Raw genomic sequence first — 24,945 nt, 5'->3', positions numbered from 1 at the left:
ACTAGATGTCTCCACTCCCGAGTCACAGAGGGAGAAACCGCACTCCTGCAACACGTAGAGCGGTTATGGACCTTGGAACAAATGCCCTTTAAGAATGGAAAGAAAGACATTCGCTCTAAAGATGACATTTACGCCATTCACCTCCTCGAGACAGGGACCAAGAGAGTCCCGGTCAACGGCGTGTTGAGATACGCCACGCCACTCCTGCGGCGAGAAGGAATGCCTACTTTCCACGCCAAGACAGACGCCACAGAACGGTACCTGCTGAACACGGAGCGGTGCTTAGCCAAGAACCCCGCCCAAGAGAGTGTATACCGCGCTGAGATTGAGAAGCTCATCACAGCGGGACACGTCACAAAGATGGACATTAAAGAGGCTGACCAGACCACTGAATCGTGGTACGTGCCCCACCACAAGGTCCATCACAACGGTAAAGACCGCATAGTATTTAACTGCAGCTACCAGATCGGATCCCAAAATCTGAATAAAGAGTTACTGCCCGGTCCCACACTCGGCCCCTCCCTACTCGGCGTTCTACTCCGCTTCCGCCAGGAAAAGGTGGCCATCAGCGGGGACATTAAAGGAATGTTCCTGCAGGTGAGATTAGTAGAGGCGGACAAGCCCCTGTTACGGTTCCTATGGAGAGAGAAGCCAGGAGATGAGCACCCAGCCATCTACCAATGGGAAGTCCTCCCCTTCGGAACGACGTGCAGCCCCTGCTGTGCGACATTTGCACTACAGAAACATGTAGCAGAGGACCCAGCAGCGGACGAAGAGGTCCGACACAGCGTAAAGAACAGCTTCTACGTAGACAACTGTCTACAAAGCCTTTCAACCCAGGAAGAAGCCGAGGCTCTCCTGATTAAACTCCGCGCCTCATTGATCAAAGGCGGCTTTGATCTCAGGCAGTGGGCCAGCAGCGATCCGCAAGTACTGCGCAGCCTCTCCTCCGAGGACAAGGCAGCCAGCAGCGAGACCTGGATGGCTACAATCCCGGGAGAAGCCCAGGAGATGACCCTGGGATTGGTGTGGCGATTCAAAACAGATTCGCTTCACTACAGACACAAGCCCCTGACTACGGAGCACGGAAGGCCGGCGGCGGCGCCGACCACCAGACGGAGTGTGTACACAACACTCGCCCGACAATATGACCCGCTAGGATGTATTCTACCGTACACCACCAGGGCAAAAATGATTGTACGAGCATTGTGGGACAAGGACCAGGGCTGGGACGACCCCATTCCCCCACACCTTGCATCCACCTGGAGAGAGTGGGAGATGGAGCTCCACTCACTCCCAGGCGTTAATATGCGCCGAAGCTACTTCCCACCCACGGTGAGGCCAGAGACATGTAAAATGGACTTACACGTCTTCAGTGACGCCTCAGAGGTCGCATACGGATCAGTAGCCTACTTGCGGGCCCAAGACCAGGGGGGAGAGATCTACACAGCATTTGTCCTCGCCCGCTCGAGAATAGCCCCACGCAAGCAACAATCTATCCCACGTCTAGAGCTCTGCGCAGCCCTAGCCGGAGCGCACCTAGCCACGCTCATCCAACGTGAGCTCACCATAACGGTGTCTAGAACAATCCTGTGGTCAGATTCCACGACGGTACTCGCCTGGATCAAATCGGACTCATGCAAGTACAAAGTCTTCGTGGGAGTCAGAGTCACCGAGATTCAAGACTTAACCGAAGAGTTAACCGGAGAAACAGAGTGGCGCTACGTTGATACAAAACAGAACCCAGCTGACGTCATCACCCGGGGGATGCCCCTGGATGACCTCACCCGTCGCAATGTCTACAGTGACGGCCCCGCATTCATAAGACTCCCGGAAGGACAGTGGCCCAGGCCTATCCCGAGGGAAGCAAGTCCAGAGGAGGTGGAAATTAAGAAGTCTGTGTTCTGTGGATTGAGCACCGTAGCCTCCACCGACCCTAACATAGACGATTGCACGTCCATAGAGAGTGCACAACAAAGAACATTCCTGCGGTACCACCCGGAGTGCAAGTCCCCCGCTGATATGTCAGCAGCTAACTACGAGGAAGCAGAATTGCTTCTACTGCAGCGAGCCCAGAGAGACTCGTTCCCCGATGAATTGGCCTGTCTACAGGGAGGAAAGCCCGTCCCATCCGACAGCAGATTAATTCACCTGGCCCCCGAGAGCGACGCTCATACCCTCATCAGAGTGGGTGGTCGCCTACGCAGAGCCCCCAATCTACCGGATGACATTAAATACCCGATCGTATTGAACAGCCGACACAAGGTCACAGAGCTGATTATAAAGAAATACGATGAGGATGTACATCACGCAGGAGTAATGACAGTCCTCACGGAGATTGAGGGAGTACTTAACTTGAAGCCCCTCGGATATGTCTCCAGTGATGTGGCGGATATCGACCCAGTTACCCCCAACACACTCCTGATGGGGCGGCTAGATCCTGCATTACCACAGACAATGTACCGGCCTGAAGAAGCGAACGGCCGACGAATGTGGAGGTACAGCCAAGTATTAGCCGACAAGTTTTGGAACAGTTTCCTACTGCACTACCTACCGTCTCTACAGACCCGCCAGAAGTGGGTAAAGGAGAGAGACAATTTGACAGAAGGAACAGTCGTCATGATTATTGATCAATCACTGCCCAGAGCTATGTGGCCGGCCGGCCGCGTAAGCAAAGTGATCACCGGTGCCGACGGCAAGGTCCGAGCAGCTGAAGTGCTCGTCCAGGGTCGCACTTACACCCGTCCCGTGGCAAGGCTCATAGAACTGCCTCGACTCCCAGACACAATCGATGATGACCATGACCCTACAACCCTATGACTTTGTGAAGTTGACTGACCCCTACAGCAAACCCTTATGTGTAAATAGACAACGCGATTAATCTGTCTCTGTTTAACTGATTAGGTCTGGGACCTATTCAGGGGGTGGCTGTTGTGAAGGGCCAGATTAAACCGAATATATATATTTATTTGTATATATATATTTAATTGTATTTGTATATTCTCTAATATTCCCTGATATCCCTTGTATATTCCTTGTACAATATGCATTGAATATCCATTCTAGCCTACTGAACATCCCATAATAGTCTCCATTCTACTATTGGTCGAGACCTTGGTGCCAGGCTGCCATACCCCTCAGACCCAGTTCAAACGTACCGCTCGACATGTACGAACAAGTCCTAGTTCCGCGTAGGAATTTGGCTACCGCACCACTAATGGGACTATTTGTTCATAGTGCGTATATATACTGCGCTACTAAAGTAGGACTTTCTTTTCAGTCCAGTTTCTTACCCTCCAATAGAGTCACAGACGTAAAGCCTCCCCGCGACGCCACGTGTGGGAGTAAGGCCAAGTTCGCCTACCATCGGTATTGAGACATCGTGTATATTAATATTTGAATAGTCATATTTGGCACTATATCGTCGAGTTGGACGTAGTCTATTAAGCTAATAATAGTCTGTTAATATATAGTGCTTCGTGCGGTGAGAATACTACCGTAGTCAGTACCCCATCGTTTCGGGCAGAGAACTGGCTGCTTACCCAGGGTGGTTGACCCTATGTGAAGCTGCACCCGAGGAGCCCCAGAGCCGACGAGCGAGTGGACCTGTATACCGGATTATTCTACCGACGACAGCCCGCCTTCCCAGGCACGGATTATGCTTTGGATACTTTGATTATTCCATGGATAAAGACCCCCGACACTGCCGTGTGTTGGAACCCCCCCCCCTGGAGAGGACGCAAGGTGAGGAGACGCTCTGCAAGACGAGGTCGCTTCACGTCTCTCCCCCGTGGACCGGAGAGAGCCGGCCCACAAAGAGTCCACCTGCTTTCATCTGTGGTCCAAGGATCGCCGGCGCATTGAACGGCACTACAGTGGGTTCACCTGGGATACCCTTGGCCGGACGAGGCAGCCGGATTCTACCCCCCCCCCCCCCCTCCTACTCCTGTCGGCTTACAAGCGACTGGATTAACCCCCTCTAGTGTATCTAGTATAATCATTAAAGTATCATTGCTGTTATTCCTTAACTATTCCAGGTCGTATATTTACCACCTGCGCCTTCAGAGATTGGACATTCTCTATTGATATACCGACGAATACTCTTTGCCATAAAAGTGCATACTATTTCAATTCATAAATGTAATTAAGTGATTAAGTGCTTATTCTACACACCATCGCTGTGTAGAAATAAAGACCTGTTTCTAATTCGTACATTTGTGTTGGATCCGTTTCATCTACGTGAGAGTGTTCATGATAATATATTTATGCCGTGTACTGGGTGGCCGAATATTAAGTACAAAGGTAGTGGTAGTAAGTATCATATCTAGTAATACAGTCAGGGAATTGTACCCCTCAGTTACAACCTTGCTGATATATATATATAGTCACAGCCTTCCACTTTATCACCACTCTACAGAATTCCCGTCTTTCAGAGGTCAAAGACATAATATCTGGGCTGAGATATATCCGACATGATTACAAATATTTAAACTAATATTTTAACCATCGAAAAGGACCCGGAGACCCGACGTTGTGAATCCATACAGAGTTTGTCTAAACTATATTGTTTAAAATGTTGCCATCCGGACACATGCAATTTGAACTATAATAATGCAAGTTGAATAGAATATAGAATATCAGGCCTTAATATAAATTACCTTATTATGGCCAAGTCACACATCTATAGGGCCAAATCTCCTCTTTCCAATGGCAGTGTTAAATCTGGATTTAGTAATTTCCTCGCGTGACTGACTACTCACCTTTTTTGATGCAATGCACAGAGAATTCACATTATTCAGAGAAACTCTTACTTAAAAAAAAAAATTAAAGCATCGGTAAACAAACGTAGTCCTGAAAATATACACTTTGACTGCTGTTTTGATAGGGTTAGGGTCTTTACTCTTGGCTACATTTGAAAAAGAAACACAACATTAATACGGTCTGTATTGATCGATTTATGACGAGGACAGCTGGGTCAATTGGGAGACCCTAGAGCTTAACAGATTTTTAATCCCTTTCTTACCTTTTTGATCAGTAAACGTACAAACGTCTCTCAAAATCACATTCTCTTTCAAAAACACACTCCTCGTAAAAAAACACTTTTCTTCTCCACACGGGGCTAAACTCACCACTTGCAGCAGGGCCAGGTACCCGGCGCCGACGTTGTCGAAGTTGATCTTGACGTTCTTCCAGTGGGCGCCGACGCTGGCCAGGGCCAGACACTCGGACCGGTTGTTGACCACATGGATGGGGAACACCTCGTCCGAGGTGGTGTTGACGCAGTAGTAGTACTTCCCGGCGAACAGGTTGACGCCCATGATGCTGAAGATGAGCCAGAAGATGAGGCACACCAGCAGCACGTTCATGATGGAGGGGATGGCTCCCAGCAGCGCGTTCACCACCACCTGAGCGGTCAGACACAGCGCGCGGTCAGTCTCCTTCTTCCCGTTGGGTCTGCTAGCTCGTCAAGCACCTCACTCTAAGTCCTACTAATCTTAAAGGAACACGCCAACATTTTGGAACACGCCAACACAGACAAGAAGATAGATACCAGTTTCCTCATCTGTGCGTTCAGTAGAAAGCTATGTGGCTGCATGTTAGCCTAGCTTAGCACAATGAATGGAAGCGGACAGTGCTGGAATCCATCTTCTTGTCTCTCTCTCTGGAGAAGACGATAAGCTAATTTTCCAAAATGTTGCCGTGTTCCTTTGACTACTAGGGTATTCTGGGAACTGGATTTGATTGAATAGCAATCTATTGAATCTATTGCATATGTTCTGAGGTCTGCAGTTAAAGGAACACTCTGGCATTATGGGAAATGCTCTTACCGTCTCCTGCAGAGTTCGACAAGAAGATAGACACCAATTTTCTCTGTGTGCGTTCAGTGGAAAGCTATATGGCTGCAAGCTAGCCTAGCTTAGCGCAAATAAATGGAAACAGATGCTGATCCATATCCGCTTCTATTCATTTGTGCTAAGCTAGGCTGGGATGCAGCCATATAGCTTTCTACTGAACGCACAGAGAGAAAATTGGTGTCTATCTTCTTGTCCGACTCTGCAGAAGACGTTAAGCATATTTCCCATAACGTTGGCGTGTTCCTTTTAAAAGGGACACGGGAGACATAATTTCACATTTGGTATGAAATTGACAGTGATCTAACTTTACACTCAAGGTTACATTTGACTTGTACATTTTCAGCACATTAAAAAACTAGACTAGTATATGTAATTTTCAGCACACAGCAATGTCATCAATACCAATGCGTATATCTAGAAATGACAATTGAACTACAGTAGGCGACAGTGGGGAAGGAAGAGGAGACGGAACAGTTCACATTTGAGTAAGAAGTAAGAAAGCAGAAACAGAAAAAAACCTTAGAGAGGCGGGGATGAAGTCACAACATTTTGTTTGACTGCAAATGAAAAAAGACACAAACAACAAAGAAAGTAATTACAGGTCAAAGGCACCACACAAGCGACGTCAGAGAGCGAGCGATGACAGAGAGCAGCTGTATACCGTACAATACATAATCCACTGTACACAATGTGGAGAAAGTCATGCAGATAGAAGTCAAAGAGAGCACCACAAGGAGAGAGTTATTGCTAGAGAGCTACAGTAGCAGTGAACACAAGCATGCATTATTAGTTATTACAGTCAAGCCCCCCCCCCCCCCCTCTGTTAGCCACAGCCCTTTCAAAGCATACAGCCTTTGTTTGGTTCTGTGATAAAATATCAGAGTTGACATCAAACATCATCTAATAATACTCTATACCGGCTAAAAATGTAAACATGAATTCCGTCGTGGCATTTCACGTTGCCCTCGATAACACTCACAACTCACAAGCAAAACATTACCTCCGAGAAACTGCCTCTCTACCTCTACTGAGATATTGAACACGCCGACGTTATGGGGAAAAATGCACTCACCTCCAGAGTCGGACAAGAAGATGGATACCAATTTCAAATGAATGGACGTTTTAAGCTATAGGCTAGTGGTGGTTCGTATCCGGTTCCATTCATTTGTGCAAAGCTATAGGCTACAGTAGCTTGCAACCGGATAGCTTTCTACTGAACGCACAGAGAGGGAATTGGTATGTATCTTCTCATCTGACTCTGGAGAAGACGGTATGCACATTCCCATAATATTGGTGTGTTCCTTAAAAAAAAAAGAAAGAAAAAAACAGTTCTGCTCGGTGGTTTTTGGCAGCGGCGGGCCCTTACCCTCATGCCCTCGAACCGCGACAGGGCCCTCAGGGGCCGGAGGGCTCGCAGCGTCCGCAGAGACTTGATGGCGCTCAGCTCCGAGTAGCCCATAGCGTTGGCTACCAGACTGACCAGTGACACCTGAGAGAAGGAGACAACCAGGTTAACGAGGCGAAGAAGGAGCGCCGACCACAGTGTTGAACACAAGACGCCTGAGGAGGAGATTCATTAACAATCCATCTAGTTGTGTAGAAACGGCCAGAAGAAAAAGTAGGAGAATTGCGTAGGAAACAACACCGGCGTCACCACATTTAGTCACGTCCAAGAAGATTGCGAGGCGTTCTATAAGGACTGAGCTGTGGCAGGTTTAAAATACTGTCTTAAAGTAACACGCCAACATTTTGGGAAATGAGCTCACCGTCTTCTCCAGAGAGAGACAAGAAGATAGATACCAGTTTCCTCTCTGTGTGTTCAGTAGAAAGCTATCTGGCTGCATGTTAGCCTAGCTTAGCACAATGAATGGAAGGGGACATGACCGGTTAGCCTAGGCATTGTCCAACTAACACCTCTCCCGAAGGCTAACCGGTCATGTGCGCTTCCATTCATTGTGCTAAGCTAGGCTAACATGCAGCCAGATAGCTTTCTACTGAACGCACAGAGAGGAAACTGGTATCTATCTTATTGTCTCTCTCTGGAGAAGACGGTAAGCTTATTTCCCTATTCACTCACATGTTCACACACCGCAGGCGACCAATGCGAGGTGCCCACTCACTCACCGGGAGTTAAGTTAGGGGGTTAAGTGTCTTTTTTTGCTCAAGGACACTTCGACACACTGCCAAGGGAGGGCGCCGGAATCTAACCGGGAACCTTCTGATCACCAAGATGGCCACTCTGCCTCCTCCTGAGCCACTTGTGTGAATATATACCGACTTTAAATTATAATTTTTAATTTAAATTTTTTATCATTCTTTCCAAAAGAAAAGAGGCCTAGAAGCGTGGCTAACGCTAATGGCACGCATACCAGAGGCTAACTGCCTAAGAAAATAGGCACAAGGCACTGAAAGAGGATTTCACCCGTCTAATGAACACACTAGACTAGACAAATATCAAGATGTATCCATCAGTGGACCAATTGCATGCTTTTGCAGAGGACAAGAAGCCTTCAGTCGACTCCTTCAGACATTAAGCACCCCCCACAGCCCAAATGGAATGATACAAAAAAAATATATATATATATATTATACTATTTTTTTTTCTTTTTGACTAATAGTCGACTAACGGCAAATTTTGGCCAATCATAGTTGACTATCCAAATCCTTAGTCGGGGACAGCCCTAGTGGGTTGACTTTAATCTTTTAACTTTTTACTTCTTTTTACTGTATGAAGCACGTTCTCGGAGGGCTCATACAGAACCAAGCATTTCACTGTACAGGTGACACATAAAACAAAAACCACTTGAACTTGAATTCCCAAGACCGGTCCGGCGGATACGTACGTCCACGATGAGGAAGTCCAGCCAGCACCAGGCGTTGGTGAAGTACTTGACGAACCCGTAGGCCACCCACTTCAGCAGCATCTCCAGGATGAAGATGTAGGTGAAGACCTTGTCCGCGAACTCCAGCACGGTCTTGACCGTCCGCCGCTGCTCTATGTAGATGTCCTCGAACGCCTGCGCGGAGGAGGAGGCGGGACAAAGAACACTATAGGTTGACATGTCGAGGAGGAGGAGGAGGCGGGACAAAGCACACTATAGGTTGACATGTCGAGGAGGAGTAGGCGGGACAAAGAACACTAGGGTTGACATGTCGAGGCGACGAGGCCACCGCGGGTTACACGACTATACATTTACTACTGTATATAGCTACAGCAGCGGTTGAAAGTAACCAAGTATTTTTTACTCAAGTACTTAAGCACAATTTCGAGCTACTTGTACTTTAGTATTAGGGTATTTTCATTTTAGGGATTTTTTTTTTTTTACTACTCTACTACTTTACCACTACATTTATCTGAACCCATCAGTTACTAGTTACTTTGAAGACACAAATATTTTGCATAGAAATCATGGCAAAAATCTATGAAGATTATATATACTTTCACATTTTAAACCTGCCAACTTCAAGAGGACATAATCAGAGCAGCATAACTGGACCACATACCACTTTAACATCACCTTTAATCAGAACAGCATAACTGGATCACATACTCATTTATCTGGGTATTTCTACTTTTACTTAAGTAAAGGAACTGTGCTTGCACCTCATGGTACCAAAGCACCTCAAAGGCACTAAAAACAAAATTACAAACATCTCAAAACAAACTGGTCAGACTACTGCTTGACCTTACTCCTAGAACCCACCTCACCCCTGCCCACTTTGACAACCTAGCATGGCTTAGAGTAGATGACAGAGTACAGCAACTTGCAATGGGCCTGGTCTACAAGATACACTACACGACCAAGGTACCCATGTACATGTCAAAATACTTCCCAAAGGTCAGTGAATACCACGATCACAACACCAGAGGGAGCTCCACAAATCATGTTAAATCCAGATTCGGCTCAAACAAGGGACTAAACACGTTTCGCAATTATGCCACATCAATGTGGAACGCCCTACCCAAAGCTGTAAAGGAATGTGAATCACTACCCACTTTCAAAAACACTCTCAAAGAACACCTACGGGAGACTGCAATTCGAAACTGGCCCCTGCAAATGTCCTAACCCAGTACAGTAAATGACCATGTATGGCTTTGACAATATTCCAATGTACAGTGTCCCCCACCCACCCCCTACCCAATCAATGTACTTCCATGTCAAGAGGCAGAGTCAAGCAACTACACAGCGATTACGTGACTAATGTTTCATATGCACTGGAACAATGAATCATTCTGTTTTCTGATGTGACAGAGGCTGGGTCTCGTTGGCGCCAAATATAGGCTTTAGTACAGGAGTCTACGCTCTAGTAGATTATGAAGAGGACTGTTTAAAGTGTTTTTTTTTATGCATAGGAAATATAATTCATCAAATATTAGTCATGGTTAACACGTTTATGCAACTGAACAAATCTAATTTCACACGGTCAAGATTTTTGGGGGTCCTTAACACATTGGGTGCCATGCACATTGGGCCGCCATGCGTTGAGTGCCAATGACGAGAAATCTCGTTATTTAATTGTTATTTCTTTTATTAGCGATATCCATACATTTTTCATCCATCCAGCCTCACGTTATCATTGGGACTGTCTCTGAGCTCGAAAAGGGCAAATACTGCCCCCTATCGTCTCCCGGATGGCATTGCACCCATTGGAATGGACTCAATGGAAATGCATGAGAAAAAAAAATCCGGATTCCACATTTGACTTCTGAGCCATGTAACCTGAGACTATTGCATTCATTGAGGTAACCGAAAGCAGCGTGGATTATCTGTTTCGAGGTCTAACGTTTGATCAATAAACGCGATCGATATTTGGAATGGCGATCAGGAATTGGAATAATCTTTTTGCAGAACATCTGATCTGAGGTAAGGAATCTATTTTACCAGTTTTCGGGTAATTTTTTTCACATATTTCACAATGTGTGTGTGTGTGTGTGTGTGTATGTGTGTGCGTGTATGACGTTAGCGCTGACCAGGTCATGGATAATCGATTTTTCAGCCCGCTTTTCTAGCGTGCATAAGTACACATATACTATCGATAATCTAGCGTTTATTTGAAAACGATTCATAAATAGGCCGAAAAATGACAACGTGTTTTGTGTATGCCAGTAAATGGCTATTTTCGCAGATTTTTCTGGAATCACTAGAAATCTTCAAAACTATACTCGTATTCAAAAAGGTATAAAACGGAAATGTACTGATGAAAAAACAATCCGTTTCGTACATGTTGACTGCAAGCAAGTCATTGATAAGCGACGGGCGTATTAGACACATAGCCATCATTTAAGATATAGTTTATGCGTTCGCAAATGTGCTCGCCCTCTCATTGACTAGAGTGGTGGCATCCAAGCGATAAATAGCGCACCCCCTGCTGGCACCCAATGTGTTAAGGCATTTGGAGGATTTGGAACAAGACAAGATGGTGAATAAGAGCGAGCACATGCTCAACACACCATTCCCCACACCTTCTTGTCACACAACCCGGACACAAACCCGAACAGGAAGATGGTAGAGTTCGGTGAAAACCAAAATGATTAAGGTACAGTAACAACTATCACCCCGATATGACCAGATAAACCTATACCTGAAAAAGCACCAGTCCATAATTACAAATAATTACCTGTCATTACCAAGGTCATTTGTTAATTACGTTATCTCAATGTTTGTACTCTGTAATTACAGTGTAATTTGTGTTCCGAAATATGAAGTACTACCAAAAATGGAATGAAAAATAAGTAATTTTGGGGGGGGGGGGGGGGGGGGGAATATTAACCCCTTATACACACAGAGACACACACAGAGACACACACAGAGACACAGACACACACACACACACACACACACACACACACACACACACACACACACACACACACACACACACACACACACACACACACACACACACACACACACACACACACACACACACACACACACACACACACACACTCACCAGGGCTCCACTGCTGAGCAGGATCATGAAGATGATGAAGGACTCAAACCAGTTGTGCTCCACGATGATGAAGCAGGTCTTTCTGAGGGTCCACCAGCTCTTCCACCGGCCCTCCTCTACACTGACCTGGCAACACTGGAACCTACTGACACAACCTGGGGGAGAGAGAGAGGGAGAGAGGGGGGGAGGAGAGAGAGAGGGGAGGGAGAGAGAGAGTAGAGAGAGAGGGGGGGAGACGGAGAGAGAGAGAGAGAGAAAGAGAGAGAGAGAGAGGGGGGAGAGAGAGAGAGAGGGGGGAGGGAGAGAGAGAGAGAGAGAGAGAAAGAAAGGGTGATGGAGGGGGAGGGAGAGAGAGATAGGGGGGAGGGAGAGGGGGGGGAGAGGGAGTGAGGGAGGGAGAGATAGAGAGAGAGAGGGTGTGAAAGAGGGTGTGAGAGAGAGGGAGAAATAGAGGGTGAGAGAGGGGGGAGGGAGAGAGAGCGAGATAGGTGTGAGGGAGAGAGAGAGAGAGAGAGAGGGAGGGAGGGGGAGGAAGGGAGAGACATAGGGGTAGAGATAAAGAGAGGGAGAGAGAGAACGAAAGACAGGGAGAGAGAGAGAGAGATAGAGAGAAGGATATTTAACAAAGTTTTGGTCACTGTGCACTGTCCAGTGGGCGCTGAATGTCCAAATTGGTGTCAAAGAAACAAGACATGTTTTGGGGGGTTTTGGAGCAAGGGAGAGGAAAAAACAGGCATGAATATAGAAACTGTGGGATGTGTAATCGGTAGGGCTGACCTTCGAATATTCGTTTGGAATTCGAAGCTTCGGGGCCGAGATTCGATTTGAATTCGAATTTATTATAATTATTTTTTTATAATACTTTTAAAAGAAAAAATTTACTTTTTCTTAATTTTTTTTCTTTTTTTTATGTTGTGGGACTTGTACAGCACTTTGTTCAACTTTGTCAGTGCTTAGACAAACGAAACACTTTGCTTTCATGAAATATTGTAAGCCGTCATTTGAGGCTTTATAAAAGCAGCACAATGAACACAAATCTGTCAGTGCCGAGTCCGACCTCATCTTAAATAACAAACAGCATTGCTTAACACATTCGGGGCCATTGGGGGCCGTCTAATCTCACGCTAAACGGCCAGCATTTCAAAACAGACCTGCATTGTGCGTGAGGCTGTTTGTAGAGCTAAATCTATACTTTATAGCAGGGGTCGGCAACCCTAGGCACGCGTGCCACCATTGGCACGCAGGAGCATTTTGATTGGCACGCAGCACCCATTAATTTTTTTTATTTTTTTTTATCTTCTTTTTTTACTTAACTTTTTATATTTAGCACTGGACTGTTGCCGCATTTATCTTGTTGAAATCCTCCCACAGGTTATTTTTTGTAAGTCGACTCTTTCGCACACCCCTATGACATGTCAGATCACCTCTTGAACAGCCATTGGCTACACTTTTTTTTATTTAGTTTGATTGAGGTGTGTGGGGCCTCCCGCTCGCATTTCCCATTGTAATCACACACAGTGCCGCGGTTGCGTTCTGCATAGTTGTAGATGTCATGATGAAATGTCATTAATGAGGTTATGGCTACGGTGGCAACGATTGTTAACTTCATAGTTAACTGCTCGAGGAAATACAAAGCTTGCATGTCCCAAACTGATGTTTCTCACGGATATTACGCGACACGTCAACGGGGCTCAATAGCCGACTGCAAGGTGTGAACTGGTCATCTCATGTATGTATGTAGCCGTTTGTCTCCATCGCTTTGTTTCCCCCAATTCAGATTTAGGGTTATGTATCTCGAAGCCGGAGCCAGCATTTTTGGAAATCAAAATATGGTCACCCTAGGATACAACCATAATAACCGCCCACCACCCTCCTCCTCTTCCCTCTTACCTTCCGTGAAGCAGGCCTCTGGATCCAGGGACTCCTCGGGCTCCATCTCCACCGAGTCGCCCCCGTCTCCCGGGGGCCGGATATCCACCGTGCTCCCCTCCGAAGAGCTGAGGCGCCGAGGCTCTATTATGTGGAGCTTCTGCGTCAGGGAGGAGGAGGAGGAGGAGGAGGACGGGAAGGTGGGACACTTTACGGGGGAAATGCCAGGAATAACATTAGTCAAGTCCTTTACACAGGAACCGACCTTCTGAGGTGGTTATATTACGGTCATTCTCCATTCACACACACGGTATATTCCAGTGCCAGCGAACAGAGGCCTCCAGGCACTGCAATAACTCACGAGAGTTGGGACTCTTTAAAACCAGCATCCATCATCATCATCATCATCATCATCATCATCATTGTTATCATTCTCACATGCATCATCGATCAAAAGTACCTACAGGCTTTGACATAAATTTGAATTCTGGAGAGCGCCAATCAGGCTATGTGGCGGCGCTGGGGGCTGGTTGGTCGCCGCTAATGAATTGCACTGTGGGTACGTTTGACGTGACCTGGAGTTCGGGGAGGGAGGGAGGAGGGGAGGGTACATGCAGTATTTCCAGTGCATTATCAATCCAAGCCTGAGACCGTACTGTATATCAAGCAAAACGAGTGCCGGGTATTTTCATGTCCAATGAAAAATGGCCCAGGGAATTAGAAACGCCACAGATGATCCCATAAAGAAATGAAAAGATTTGATTTGTATGACAAGAGTCCCCCTGCCCCCAAACCTATATGACCCACCCGTCCCACCCATCCCCAAAGGAAAAACACTGAACATTTTTCTCAATGACATGAAAACACATAATTTCCATTCCTTAAAAAGCAGTATACAAGCTTCTTCTGTTTGTGTCGAGTAGTAGACGGCTGACCACATTAGCTAACCAGCAAAAACCAGTACTGTGCACTGTTTATAAGACAGCATGTGGTCTTGACGGCTTTTTTTTGTTTTTGTTCCATTGTGTAAAAGATGTCAAATGAGCACTCATGCATTACCCAGAAAACACACAGGGCTAACGTTAACGTGGTGCTCAATGAGGCATCATCGGGATTCCACCTGGAGGAGACGAGACACCTACTGGGGAGGGGAGGTCACGCTCCTTTGGGATTGGCGTGTTTTGGTTTTGACATTTGCTTTGTTGCTTTTTTTTTTTTTACATTTTTTGTATGGCGTCATTCGTAACTCCTCTGTAACCTTCAAAATGCGGCTATCGTGTTCTTCTTCAGGTTGTGCTCGTTACGGTATCGTCTGCATAGAGTGAGACTTAATCCACAGTTCTCTATGGTGTTGTGTAGCTGGTTTTCATTGGGCAGACACAGTGGCTTGATCTAAGGCAGATCTCTGGTGTGAGGAGGAGAGAGACATGATATCCTAGACAGTGCAGCAGCCCTGATTGCCGTGGGACCCAGCTAATACGGTGTAGGAATGATGGAAGCATGCTCCTCGCAAGATTCAATACTCCCTCTTTATAGGTGAGTATTTCCCTCCCTCTCTTTCTTTCTTTCTTTCTTTCTTTCTTTCTTTCTTTCTTTCTTTCTTTCTTTCTTTCTTTCTTTCTTTCTTTCTTTCTTTCTTTCTTTCTTTCTTTCTTTCTTTCTTTCTTTCTTTCTTTCTTTCTTTCTTTCTTTCTTTCTCCCTCAGAATGTTTTTTTTTATCCACTTTTTCTCCCATTTTCTATATTTTCTCCCATCCCAATTTCGTATCATCCAATTCAACCCTCCCCTGTCACGGACGCTGTTTCTTGCCTCCCACAAGCCGGCTGCAATGTGGACTAAGTCATACATAGCACAAGTCCCCTCCGGTACTTGAGGTAACAGCAGTTGCATCTTTTCACCTGCGCAGCTCGATCTCTCAGTGGCGAGGAGTAACGCGTGGGAGGCTCACGCTGCCCCCGACACTTCCTGATTCTACTGCGCAGGCGCACCAACCGACCTGTAGGAGTCGCTGTCCACAACGCCCGATCCCCACCCATCAGTTTCCCACCCCCTAATACGGCCAATGTGTATTAGTACGGACGACCAGCTAAACTGAAAGCAAATGTGGAGCGCTGGGCTCGAACTGACGAGCCCAGCGTCTCCAGCATTTTGTGGCGAGCGCCTTGCCCACTACGCCACGTAGCCACCCTTCTCCCTCAGAATGTTATCCCTTCTACCTCTTCTGGATTGGGACCATGTACAGATGTACAGGCTACTCCCCTCCCTTGCATTTAAGAGGGTAATCATTTACATTTGATTTTGTAGGGTAATTGTTTGAATTGTTTGCACAAAATCAACTATATGTACCCGTTTGGTTGCAGGCGCCCAAAGTGGATAACACAGGCTTGGATTACATTTTGCCATGTTTAATTAGGGCTTTGAGTTTCTCCTGAACGCATAACAGTATCTGGATTTCACTCTAGGGCCTAGTGAGATGACGCTAGTCAATTTAGAAATAATAAAGGCCCTATTTCGAAACAGAAACGAAATTTCACCCCAACATAATCTGCCGTGTGTTATGTATTACTTTCAGCACCCTGCAAATTCAGAGCCGATTCATGAGTAATCTCTCATTTGGAATTAATATGAAGAGATGATATTAATCATGCCTTGCGTTACTCGCATACATATCACAGAAAAGTATGTGATGCATGTACGCACGGGATATAGGGACCAAAATTCCCAAATTCATTCCTCTATCTCTCTCTCTCATTTTCTCCTTCCATTCAGCCTCCTCTCTTCCCTCATTCTCAAGCTCTGGGTGTCGGATGCCAATCAGGGGCCAGAACCAGGTTCCGAAAACCAAGCAATGAAACCAAAAACAAACAAAAAAGAAAACACAAAAAAGGACATGTCGGATGAGTTCGTCTATCGATGGAAACGGTGGTGTCGCTCATTCCCAATGGTTTGTTAACTGCAATACAAGCCTGATGTTTCAGATCAATCATGGAGGGGGGTGGGGGGGGGGGTAGAGGGAACACTCAAGGATTACAGCATTGAGTGTGCTGCTGAGGGGAGGGGGGGGGAGGGTATAAAGCAAAAAGAGGAGAGAGGGGGGGGGGGGGGGGGGATCGGAGCGGAGGGCAGATCAGGCAAAAAATGGGCAATCCACTGAAGGTATGAGACATGTTGTTTGTCTGTAAAATGGCATAGGCAGTCCTCATGGTTAGTGCTATGGTGCAATAAAGTATTGTCTTACAATTCTCCTCTCTCATTGAGAAAACCTTGAGAGCGCACCAGTGTGACACAGCTGCAATAACAAACGGGTGGGGAGGGAGGGGTTAAACAAGGTAAGTCGGAGGACACACAACCAAAAGCCAGAAGCACAACACAACACAACAACCTCACGTCTGCTCTCGTCCGTCAGCCACGGGGCGTAGTAGCAGGGCGACGGGTTAAGCTACAGATAAACGACACTACCTGCTGGGTGTGTCGTTCAGAAACACATCAGTCAAGCAGTTCAGTAGAGGACCTCAGTACGGAGAGAGAGGTCCTCTTCATATAGGGGACATCTCCCGTACAAATGAACTATAGTAAAACTATAACGTTTTTTATTTTTTATTTTTCACACGTGGCAATTACTATAGTATAGAGATACTAGTGGATCACTATAGAAACATTTCTTAGGTAGAACCATAGGCATACTATATGATTCACCATGTATTTCTATAATATTCCACTACTGGAATACTATGGTAAATCACTATAGTACTTCAGTGGTAAATATATAATGTGTATGATTTTTCTTTTTTTTTTAAACAGGAATACTATACTGCCCTGCGGAAGTTAACCACAGTAATTAAAATGGTTACAAGTGCAATTGAACGTCTGTTTTTACCTCGTTTTAGAGTTCAATTTTGCTCTGTTTAAGAGAAAAAGGGTATACAGAATTGCAGTAACTACAGGATCACTGGATAGTCAAAGAACTTTAAAGACATTTTTCTCAGTTTCACTGTTTGCGTGGTCACGGTGGTAAGCGTCTGCAGGGCAGTATAAATCACTACAGTATTTCTGTAATATATCTATAGGAAAAGAACCACAGGAATACTACGTGTTGTACTATAGTTCCTTTTCCTATGGGGCTAAGCTACTCACATCCACTCCCTCCCTCTCTCTCTCTGTCACACACAAACACATGAATGAATGCAGGCACCGTTGTTAGGTAATGTCACACTATAACCTACATTTAAAACTTAAAATATAGCTTGTTTTATTAATTAAACTTACGAAGCCAAAAATACAATTGGAGAAAAAGTGTGGGGCTGGTTTTCACAGACGGGGGGAAATAATCGGGAAAATATTATTTCTTATTTTATTTTGTTTAAACTAGACTAGTTCATAATCTAGAATGATTCTGCACTAAGCCAATTTTATATTTAATTTTATTATTCATGACTGAATGTAACTGAACTTGTGAAGCTAGTCAAGCTACCTCTGTTACTGCACTACCTTTGTTATTGCACTATTCTGCACATTTGTTTTAGTTGTATGGTTATTTTGTGGTGCACCACTGATAAGCTTTATTTTGATTTTGTTTCGAATTTTGATCCAATGCTACAATAAGTGAAAAAAAGAAGCTATATCCTGTTATAGTTCTGGAATCAACTACTGTAGTCTAAGTTGAAACGCAAGAAGGAAGAGTAGAGCTACTCTGGGGTTTAATAGAAGCCCCAGTCCATTTCAGAGTTTTGAGGAAACCTTCTCCAATTAAGCCTTGATTAGTCACGGACACCACCGTCTGCAAATAGCTAATCCGGATTTTAAGCCTCTGAAAGACACTTTAATGTACTAGCTTACTTATCCAAGCCCTATTCCTATCTACATCAAAGGTGTGTAGGCACTTTGTCAAAAAGCAATGCTGATTTACATTGCACATAATCTCACACACCTCCAAAAATGCAGTTTTGCACAAATTTTTCTTCTTTTTTTTATCCTCTTTTTCTCCGCCTGATTTTCAATTTTTCTCCCCATCCCAATTTAGTCGTTATGCCAATTCCCCCCTCCCCTACCTGGTTGTTGTGCGCATGTTCTCCTACTGGTCGATACAAGGGAACCCTGAAGTCCACCACATGCTTCCTCCGACACATGTGGAGACAGCCAGTGGCTCTCTTCTCACCTGGCAGCGAGGACTCTCATTGGTGAAGCGTAACACGTGGGAGGTCATGCTGCCTCCATCAAGTCCTGCCTCCGCTGAGCAGGCGCCCAGACCTGCCCTGTAGGCGTCGCTGTCCACAATGCCAGATTACCACCCACGAATTCCCTCCCGCTAACTCAGCCAAACGAGTTAGTATGACGATCGGCCCAAGCCGCAGGCAATGCTGACTCCGGGAGTCGAGACCGCTCACATTCATTCAGTTTGACAGTTACAGAGAGAGTAAATGAGTTTGAATATGGCCACCAGTGATGTCATCGGGGACAGTGAATCCTTGTGTTAATTACAGCTAAATTAAATTATATGGTACTGTAGCACCAGTCCCTACAAGACAAGTTATTGTTATCTCTTCTATCTACAGTACATAATTTCATTGAGCTGTAATTAACACAACACAAGGGTTCAATGTCCCCGATGACATCACTGCATGGTGCCCACATTCAAACTCATCTACCCGCAATAACCGTCGAGCTAAATGAGTGACTGCGAAATGGGTTTAGATGTTTTTGGATGCATGTGTGTGTGTGTGATTATGTACAAAATAAATCAGCATTGTTTTTTTTTGGTCATGTGCTCCTTTAAGGAAAACAGAAAATGGCTCGTCTTATCAACCTCGACAACACCCCCTTACTGTAGCCCCGGTCAGCGGTGACGCCTGGCTCTCGTCTGATCCATATTTGGAGCAGGTGGTGCCAGGGCTGGAAATAGACCGCAGTGTTGTTTTGAATCGTGGGGAGGACGCTGGCTCGGGGAGGGGAGGGGAGGGGAGGAGAGGGGGGAGGGGAGGGGAGGGGAGGGGAGGGGAGGGGAGGGGAGGACACTGCCTCTGGCTCTGGCTCGGGGCTCGGGGAGGGGAGGACGCGGGCTCTGGCTCGGGGAGGGGAGGGGAGGACGCGGGCTCTGGCTCTGGCTAGGGGAGGGGAGGGGAGGACGCTGGCTCGGGGAGGGGAGAACGCTGGCTCTGGCTTGGGGCTCGGGGAGGGGGGGACGCTGGCCCTGTGCCCACGGTGGCAGGTTGGCATCACCGGGGTGGGCTCAGAGAGTACTCCCAAAGCTCGCCAATGCCTGGCAACAGGCAGGGCTTTAGGCTAGCCTGACATTCTCCATTCTCACGTGTGACATTTGCCGAGTAATCTGCGTTGGGTTAAACGGTGACATGAGATTTGATTTTCAGATATAATTGGCGTTGCGCTGAATAATAATTAATATAAATGATGAACTGTTTAGTTTCGGCCTCTCTGGCTTTACTGGCAAAATCGATAATGCTGTTATTCAGACACACTAGCGGGCGCTGGCTTTACTTTAGTTTAGTAAAAAACCAACACAATTCATGTGTGTTACAAACTGGTGTCATTGTAAAAAAATTGGGACGAAATGCACATTCACACGCAAACAGACCCACACACGTACAGTCTGCATCACCCAAAGGCAAGTACGCCGAATTAAGCAATATCTTCAACAGGCGCATAATCTAATAGTGTGGAGCGTTGCCGGCCTATCTGTTAAGTCGACCGTGCAACACCACACACACACACACACGCACACAGGCTGAGATCTAATGAAGGCGTATACAGACTGTACCTAGCGCTACATAAGTCCAAGGCATTTCTGAGTCAGTTAACACGGCTGTTTATTGAAAATCCTTTGACGGAGCACAAATGAGTCAGAAGACGTGATATTTTCAAACGGTCTCATTTGTCACATTCTTCACACTCTCCTCTCCTGTCACTCTAGGGTTTAAAGGTGGAATCTATAACGCTGCCAAACAGCGACCTTTGAAGTTTAGGCGAAAGAGTCCCGCTTGGTATTGCGCTTTGTTTTCCTTTTCTTTTTTTGTTTCGGTCTGACGTGCGGGTTAACTCATTATACTGTGAATTTCTCCAGACCTCTCTTAGTATAGCCTGAGGTGTAGACAAAAAACAAAAACTGTAAACAAAGAGCAGTGCCCTGTGGTCATCTCTTGCCTAGATGTCACCGTTTGGCATTATCGCAGATTCCACCTTTAATAAGTCTCTCAACACACTGTGCTGGACGTACGTCACACAGTTAAAAGCACTTGACGTCAAAGACAGGAAGTGACACACAGGAAGCTTCGAGTCCCCCCCCCCCCCTTACCTCCTTGCTGCCCTCCACGTCTGACGAGTCGCTGCTGAAGTCCTCCGTGTTGAGGTTCTCAAAGTCCGACTCGCCCACGGCTATGGGCACCGTCACCGTCAGGCTGGCGTTGTGGATGAACGACATGTAGTCGCACTCCTCCGTGGGGTACGTCCCCATCCCGTCCCCGCCGCCCCCGAGGCTGCTCCCCCCGAGGCTCCCCCCTACGAGGGCCCCTACGAGGCCCCCCATGAGGCCCCCCCCGAGGCTTTCCCCGAGCATGACCACCAGCCCGCCGCCCGGCCGCCCGTTGCCCTCCTTGGCGTACCCCCCGCCGCAGGGTTCCTTGGTGATCTCCAGGGTGGTGTGGTTGGAGACGCAGTTGGTGCCCTTGCCGTTGGTGTGCAGCTCGTCCAGGGGCTTGCTCTCCTCCGCCAGGCCCTTGGGGCCCTTGGGGCCCTTGGAGCCTCCGAAGCAGAGGCTCCGGAGGAACTGGCGCATGGCCGACTTGACGAAGGCGATGCCGCGGTGGATGCGCCCCACGGCGATCTGCAGGTTGTTCATCTCGCTGTCGTCGTCCGTCGCCGCCAGGTTGTCGGCGCTGAACGAGCTCAGCAGCAGCGCCAGGAACAAGTTCAGCACCTGGGGGAGGTCACGGAGAGGTCACGGGGAGGTCACGGGGGGGTCACGGGAGGTCAAGTGATTTTACATTTACATTTAGTCATTTAGCTGACGCTTTTATCCAAAGCGACTTACAAGTTCTGTACGACAAGCCATCAGGAAGAGCACAACTCTATCAGCTGAGTAACAATGTTCATCAAAGTGTTGAGTGCTACAGTGTAGGTTAGTTTATTGGGACAAGTGCATGACAGTAAGGTTAGTCAGGGTTCGTTTTTTTTTTTTTTTATATATTTAAAATTTATTTTTATTATTATAATTTTTTTTAATATTTACATTTTTTACATTTAAATATTTTTTTATTATTATTATTTCCGATAATGGTTGAAGAAGTGCGTCTTTAGTCGACGGCGAAAGATTGGACGGGATTCGGCTGTCCTAACTGGGGTGGGTAGTTCATTCCACCATTGTGGGGCAAGGACTGAGAATAGACCCTTCCGGGGCTCAGATAGGAGTAGGTCTGAGACGGCCAGAAGATGCAGAGCGTACGGGTCTTGAGGGTGTGTAGTTAGAGACCATTGACCGGAGGTAGGCGGGAGCGGTTCCCTTTGCCGCACGGTATGCCAGGTCGAGGGCCTTGAAGCGGATACGTGACCTCAAGTGACCTTTCACTGATTTGGACAGAAATAGATTCTATCTCGTAGTTAGTTTAGTCCGTATAGGCTGTAGCAGATGTATCGAACAAAACCTACACGACTTTAAATCAAGGTTAATTTAAAGGTTTGTTGGTCAATAATAGGGGCACAAAGAATAATCAATGCACCGTGATACGTCGACATGAATGTGGAAATCAAATGACATCCGTCTGTACATATTAAATCAAAATGCATCAAAGGCAATAGTTATGAACATAAAACTATGACATAATTGCCGTACATTTCATTATTACAGCCTTAAACCACTTTTGTAAAAAAAAAAAAAAAAACCATACCATCCCTACCCAAGTCAAAATATACTGAAAGTGTTAAAGAGAGTACAGTATTTTTTGGTACTTCATATTTACTAATTCAAAGCACATGCCTAGTATGATTAATAGTATGATTACTTTTCCCCAAAAAAGGTATTGACTAAGGAATTACATTTTTTAATTTTTTCATAAAATAATGTTGTTGTGTACATACCCGCTCTAGTGTGACATCTAGCGCCTGAATGTTATCTATAGCACCTTTTAGTATACATTAGGGCTGTCCCCGACTAAGGATTTGGATGGTCGACTATGATTGGCCAAAATTTGCCGTTAGTCGACTATTGGTCGACAAAAAAAATAAAAAATAAAATAAGTATAATATTTTTAATGTTTTTTTTTATTATATTTTTTAATTTATTTTTTATTTTTTATCATTCCATTTGGGCTGTGTGGGGTGCTTAATGCCTGAAGGAGTCGACTGAAGGCTTCTTGTCCTCTGCAAAAGCATGCAATTGGTCCACTGATGGATACATCTTGATATTTGTCTAGTCTAGTGTGTTCATTAGATGGGTGAAATCCTCTTTCAGTGCCTCTGTGCCTGTTTTCGTAGGCAGCTAGCCTCTGGTATGCGTGCCATTAGCGTTAGCTACGCTTCTAGGCCTCTTTTCTTTTGGAAAGAATGATAAAGAATTTACAAATTTTAAAATTATTATATATTTTTATTCTTTTTTATATATATATTCGACTAAGAGGTTGGCTAGTCGACTACGGCTCCTTTCGACCGATTAGTCGACTAATCGACTAATAGGGGTCAGCCCTAGTATACATTATACTTTTTTTAATTTATTTTTTAAGATAATTTGTTTCTTTTTACTCGGGTAGTCGATACCTAGAATTTGAAAGTTGGGAAAGTTTAACCGTAACAGCGCCAACACAACCACGGCATCACTAGATAAACAGGAAACACACACACACACACGCGCACGCACACACACACACACACACACACACACAGTGGAAAGCCCCCCTCCCCCCTTACCACCAGGTTGCCTATGACCATGACCATCATGAAGACCACGAGGCACATGGACTGGCCCGCCACCTCCATGCAGTCCCACATGGTCTCGATCCACTCGCCGCAGAGCACGCGGAACACGATGAGGAAGGAGTGGAAGAAGTCTGCATGTGCCAGCGCGGCAGCTCGCAGTCCTCGGCGATCTTGCACACGCACTCCTTGTAGCTCTTGCCGAACAGCTGCATGCCCACCACCGCGAAGATGAAGACGATGATGGCCAGCACCAGGGTCGGTTGCCCAGGGCGCCCACCGAGTTGCCGATGATCTTGATCAGCATGTTCAGCGTGGGCCACGACTTCGCCAGCTTGAAGACCCGCAGCTGTGCGGAGGGAGGGAGAGAGAGAGAGAGAGAGAGGGAGAGAGAGAGAGAGAGAGAGAGAGAGAGAGAGAGAGAGAGAGAGAGAGAGAGAGAGAGAGAGAGAGAGAGAGAGGGGGAGAGAGAGAGAGAGAGGGAGAGAGAGAGGGAGAGAGAGAGAGAGAGAGAGAGAGAGAGAGAGAGAGAGAGAGAGAGAGAGAGAGAGAGAGAGAGAGAGAGAGAGAGAGAGAGAGAGAGAGAGAGAGAGAGAGAGAGAGAGAGAGAGAGAGAGAGAGAGAGACGATCATCAAAAGCTGTTATATATATGTGTGGGAGAAAAGTCAGTGTACAGTATTAGCTGCAAAATATATAGATTGTTGTCATACAATAAGAGAACAGCTATGTAAATTCATGTTCTGGGTGGCTACATCTGTAAAATGATTACCCGATTGAATGATTATTTTTAGGGATGCTCGATATTGTCCAACTCTTAATTTCCGATACCGATATCAACGATACCGATATATGCAGGGTTCCCCCCCCCAAAAAACTGAATAATTTCAGGTAATTAACATTACATATCTCTTGTTGTGGAATTAACACAACATTATGCATACTTTTGACAATAAATAAAATCGGAATTTGTTCTTACTTGCTTGCCTGGGTAATTAATGTTATAGAAATGTAAAAAAAAAATAATAATAATAATAATTTGAAAACCGATACCGATATTTTCCGATATCACATTTTAATGCCGATATCGGCCGATAATATCGGTAGGCCGATAATATCGGACATCCCAATTATTTTGTAATTGAATATGTTTCTGTTGATTGTTTTGACTGTTATTGCTAATATTATGGTATTTTTATTGCTTATAATATATATGTTATTGTTTGTATGTTGGACTTGCTTTGGCAATAAGTATGTTGATATTTCATGCCAATAAAGCCTATTTGAATTGAATTGAATTGAGACGAGAGAAGAAGACGGACCGCGAGCGCAAACGTTACGGATTCTGGATA

The 24,945-nt window shown here is 45.9% G+C and overlaps 1 pseudogene across 1 annotated transcript in view; it reads right to left on the bottom strand.

Annotated features, from left to right (window-relative positions):
• LOC311244206 (sodium channel protein type 2 subunit alpha-like) overlaps positions 1-24,945 on the bottom strand; it is a 55,605-nt pseudogene that overhangs the window by 13,612 nt on the left and 17,048 nt on the right. Inside the window, exons 6-13 of the transcript in view lie at positions 24,934-24,938; positions 23,590-23,944; positions 20,987-21,607; positions 13,701-13,839; positions 11,811-11,965; positions 8,699-8,872; positions 7,222-7,344; positions 5,130-5,405 (exon numbers count right to left, since the gene is read on the bottom strand). The product of the transcript in view is annotated as a sodium channel protein type 2 subunit alpha-like (transcript). The remainder of the gene's footprint in view (positions 1-5,129; positions 5,406-7,221; positions 7,345-8,698; positions 8,873-11,810; positions 11,966-13,700; positions 13,840-20,986; positions 21,608-23,589; positions 23,945-24,933; positions 24,939-24,945) is intronic.

This window comes from Notolepis coatsorum (assembly GCF_963971535.1).
Source record: "Notolepis coatsorum genome assembly, chromosome: 1".
Taxonomy (NCBI): domain Eukaryota; kingdom Metazoa; phylum Chordata; class Actinopteri; order Aulopiformes; family Paralepididae; genus Notolepis; species Notolepis coatsorum.
The sequence above is the reverse complement of the archived record's forward strand: the minus strand, read 5'-3'. Positions and strand labels throughout refer to the sequence as shown.